The sequence below is a fragment of the Theropithecus gelada genome, chromosome X (genome assembly GCF_003255815.1).
Source record: "Theropithecus gelada isolate Dixy chromosome X, Tgel_1.0, whole genome shotgun sequence".
Taxonomy (NCBI): domain Eukaryota; kingdom Metazoa; phylum Chordata; class Mammalia; order Primates; family Cercopithecidae; genus Theropithecus; species Theropithecus gelada.
The window spans coordinates 132,111,317-132,116,040 of record NC_037689.1 but is presented as its reverse complement, the minus strand read 5'-3'; the positions used below and the strand labels follow the sequence as shown (position 1 = coordinate 132,116,040).

Here is a 4,724-nt window from a genome sequence, read left to right as displayed (position 1 = left end):
AGCTGGCAAGAATGATCCAGATGTCCAATTGCCTCTACTTACTCGTCTACTTTCAGAAGTAATTAGATTCTCCTCCACACTAATTCCTATCTCCCATCGCTCTGCTTTTCACCACTACATTTTTCCAAGATTCATCCTCGGGAAAAAATTGAGAGCCACACCTTCGGTTCCACCTGCAGCTCCTGGAAATCAAATGATGAAGTTATAAAAAGTACCTTAACTTGGAGTGAGGTGGCCTAGTCATAAGTTTTGCCCTATTCCTTGCCATGGGGTAGGGCGGGGCTTCCTCCAGTCATCCAGTCTTTCTACACCCGCAGGTACCCCAGATCTATCCCCCTTCATTGACTCCGAGGGGATACAGCAGCAATTCATGTTTTGAAGTGTTCTAAATGGTTCAAAACGTGAGGCGCTGCTATACCCCCTCGTGGGGAAGGTAGAAGGTGGGGTCTGCCGGACGCGTGTTCCTGCCACCAGGTGCCGCTCCCCGCGAGGCCGGCTCGAGCAGGTAGGTGGGCGGGGGCTCGCGTCTCTCTTTCCGGCCTTCCTTGTCCATGCAGCAGGACTGTAGTCCGGGGAGGGCAGTATTCCTGGCTGGGCTAGGGGTGGCCGGTCCAGGGCGCACATAGGCGGTGCGAGTCGAGGAGGGACGCGGTGCCCGCGCTCAGCCGTGCCCTAGCAGCGGGAACAGTTCTGCAGTGAGTGATCAGTACTCTGGAGTATTGTTTCCGCTGCCAGGGTAAGTCTGGGACTGCCGTTCGGGCCTACCCAGCAGGTAAGTCTTAGGCCATCGCCTGCGGCGTGGGCCCTGGGAGCAGCGCGACCCAAGATTGCATCAAACGTTTGCCCCGTCCTTGCATATGTGACTGGACGTGAATGATGCTTCATTTTGGCACCCCCTTTCCCTGCTCAGGTAGAATTTAAACAATTGAAAAAAATCCCTTCCCAATCAGAATACCATCCACAGGACAACGAAGAAAACCCATCTTCAGTCCCCAACCACGAAATGGTGGGGGGGTGGGGAGGACTGGAAAAGGAGTAAGGGGAGAGGAAGGGTGAGCAGCTGCAAGAAGTCTTCACACCTCTCTGCGGTTCCTGGTAAACGCGCTCATGTCCTGGGTATGGAAGGGACTTAAGAGTTCAGGAAAGATAAAAGTAACAGGCTGCTTCCCCACTCCCTCGCCCTCCCTTCCCCGCTGCTGGGTTAGGGAGGCTCCATGGAGCTCCAGCACCCTAGAAGGATCCGGTGAGGCGCGAGGCCTTGCGGGCGGATGAACCCGTGGCGGGGTGGAAGGCGCCAACCGGCCCAATTTGAGCCTGAGGCCTGCTGAGAAGCGTGGGGGCCTTGGGATAGTTCCCGAATGAGGATGTGCGTTTCTAGCTTCTTTGCGCCCTCCTCTCCCAAAAATCTGCTACCACAATTCCACCCTGGAGGCGCGCCCCCAAGACTCCTTTGTCGCCCCAGGGGCGGGACCTGAGCTGTCGATTTCAGGGGCCCTTCGTGACTCCAAAAGTCCTGGGCGCTGTCGCTCATAAGTGCTGCACAACTGTCGTCCTCCAAAGCCACCTCCATCCCTCACTGGGCTGGCCTCCTGAGCCTTCGGTGAGGACATGGGGTTGCGAGTTGCCCGCCTGGGAGCTTGACAGCCTGACTGGAAAAGGGCTAATTCGCTAACTTTCTGTTCAAATCACTTGAGCTAATTATTTGATCTGAAACATGGGCAGGTAAAGGACCATTGGCGGGCGTGGGGAGGGAGGCGTGGAATCTTTCCCACACTTTTTGTCACCTTTCAACAAAAGCCACAACACACCCAAATGCCTCTGGTCTGAATGGGCTGGCTAGAACTGGGCTTCCCGGGACCAGGAGTGGGCCCATAGAAGTTTCCCAGTTTGGGGTGGGGCCGGGGTTCCGGAGTCCAGAGCTGGGAGTCGGGTTCAGCGGCCCGAGACGCTGGCTCTCCCAGACTCCCTTGCGCCGGGGCAGTGCGCGGGGGCGGCTCGGGTCCCTCCCGGGCCGACGGGGACCCTCAGGCTCCCGGGGCGCCGCCCACCAGCCCGACCCGGCGGAGACTCCCAGGCCTGGAAGCCCCCATTCTGCTCCCGCCCCGCCCCGGCCGGCCAGCGCAGGGCCCCTCAGGCCCGCGATCTCCAGGCTCAAACGGCGAACAGGTCCCCGCATCCGCCTGCCTTTGCACTTGGGGGTGGGGGAGCCACCTTGTGACGCCCCTTCTGCCTCTCACCAGCTTCCCCCTTTCTCCCCGTTCTGTACGGTTCCCCCTGGAGCCAGAAGGAAGCCCGGTGCCAGCCAGCCTTCCTGAAAAGACCAAGCCCGCGCCATCCGGCTTCCTCCAGTGGACGCCTGCAGGACCCAGGTGAGATACGGGACTGGTTGGGGACGCGAGGGGCGGAGGGCGGCGAGCAAGGGATCCTGACTTGGGGGCGTTGCCTCCCGGAATCCAAGCGGCCTTTTGCCCGGGTCTCCCGAGATGCATCGAAATTGAGCTCGTCCACATAGCCCCCCGACTGCGTGGTGCCCTTTTCTGACTTAAAACATTCCTTGTACCTTTATTTACACGATCCAAGTTGCAGTGTGCCTAGATTTTCCTCCAAGGACAAAAATGTGAATAAAGCAATATTTTAGCCAAACATTTCCGTATCAATTAAGAAGATTGCAATTCGTTCCAGACTATAAATTCTCTTTAACAACTCCCTAAGGTATTCTTTTAAATTGTTTTTCAACGTTGCTAAATGTGCATCATAATGTGTGGGAGACTTGTCTAAAGTGAATCAATTTATACTCGGTTGATTAATTGACCCGATGTTACCACCTCCAAGGAGGCACCTTTCCACTATTTTCTCATTTTTTCCCCAACACATGTTATTTGTTAGTGAGGAAGCTGCGTACACGTGGCATTGTATAAAGTTTATTAGGCAGACGTGGCCCTTAAACTAGGAAGAGCTTAGTATAAATCTAAATCTAAAATTCGACATTTCGGTAAGTTATGAGACAAGATACCCAGGTTGTTTGATAAACCAGAATTAAACATAATTTTTTAAAAATTTAAATCACAGGAATGTTTTTCTTGAAGGCATCCGGCATCTCCAGTTAGCAGTACTGATTTTTTTTTTTTCTTTTTCCGACAAAGGAACACTACATCAACACGCTTGGCGGGGATCTGGACAAGAAGACTCCTGTTTCAAGAAAATACAATCATCTCTCAAAGGCTGTAATTTATATGCATTTTAAAACTCTCTAGGCATTGAAAACCACCCAAGTGTCCCAAATAGAAGGGTAAAATATAATCAGTCACTCAGTGTAATATTATACATCCTTTAAAAATGTTATTGGGAAATGTTTTATGATCTGTAAGTCCAAGGAATCTTCTCCCACCATTTCTTTCTCCCCGCTGTTCCCCCATACCCACACTTCTTTGTTCCAATTGCCATGTAAATTTGGTTTTCCCGCCAAATGAGTCAGTCATGATGGTAACGTCAACTGATTTGAACAGATGTGTGTCAATGTTACTTGGAAAACTAGATGTCAATAACCAGAGCCACAGAAAAAGGCAGTGGTTGCAACTCTGTAAAAATGTATGCATGCACACAGACAAGGACTAAAGTGGAACCCCACACAGGAAAACAGTGGGCTGTACTCCAGTGCTGGGACATTGAATGACTGTATGATGCTTTTGATTTCCGTTAATATGGGCAACTGTCCAATTAAAAACTCCTAAGTACTGTGCAGTGCAAATTGTTTTGCGGATTGTTTTAAAACACCATACCTATCAACTCATCAAGGCAGATGGGGCAGCAGGGGACTGGGTTCGTTCCCTGAATCCTGGACTGCTATAGAGTTCAGGGCAACATTTGCAGAAAACCTGAGCCTATGAGATGGGAGTTAACTTACAGGCAGCTTTCCTGAGACTGTGCAAGATGAAAATAAAACTAGGTTCAAAAAATATGTTTGGGGAAGATCAATGAGTTTATCGATAGAAATTAAAAGACTTGAGTCAGGGGCTATATGCAAGTTGGCATATGTTTTTAGAGATCTTTTTCCCCATTGGCCTGCAGTATGACTTAATCTCATAACCCTAGAATTTTATATATGCATTTGTATTTAGAGTTATCACATGACTCTTAAGCAAAAAAGAGTATATATACATCAAGTATAGCAAACATGTATCTCCCTGCCCCCCTACATCCCACTCAGGCCCACCCATTAGTTACTGCTCAGTGAATAAACAAGGATTGTCTAGCTCTTTCATAATATTTCACCTATCTGCCACCTTTTCCTCCCTCCCCAGCTCCACAGCTGATCTCTTTGGCAAGTTCCGCCAGGCTTAAAACCCCTGTGGGGATAGTAAATTGAGCCAAGAGGGAGGAGTCACGAAAGACTTCCACTTCCTGTGGTTGTTTGGGCCTTTGAGCACTCCCCATTCCACTACTGAGCTCTATAATCTGAGCAATTGGTGGGAGTTTGGAAACATGGCCTTGGCTCCACTGCTGGAGTCAGGGAGCTCAGAACACTGCAGCAACCTGAGAGTGAGAGTCTTGGTAGCTTTGAAGTCTGAGTCTCCCAAGTCAGTTCCCTCACGTGTTCCCTCATGTCCACCCCCACCTGCCATCCAGATGAGACTATTACCCTAAGACCAGACCTTCTAAAGGCGTGGCCACAGAATCACCAGTATCCTAACATCCTGCCTTTGTATCGTGTGTTTACATACTTT

The 4,724-nt window shown here is 50.8% G+C and overlaps 1 long non-coding RNA gene across 1 annotated transcript; it reads left to right on the top strand.

The window, feature by feature from the left end:
* Positions 1–465: 465 nt before the first annotated feature.
* Positions 466–3,732, top strand: LOC112615626. Its single transcript, XR_003117424.1, has 2 exons — positions 466–2,369; positions 3,070–3,732. It is a non-coding gene; the product is annotated as an uncharacterized LOC112615626 (long non-coding RNA).
* Positions 3,733–4,724: the final 992 nt, after the last annotated feature.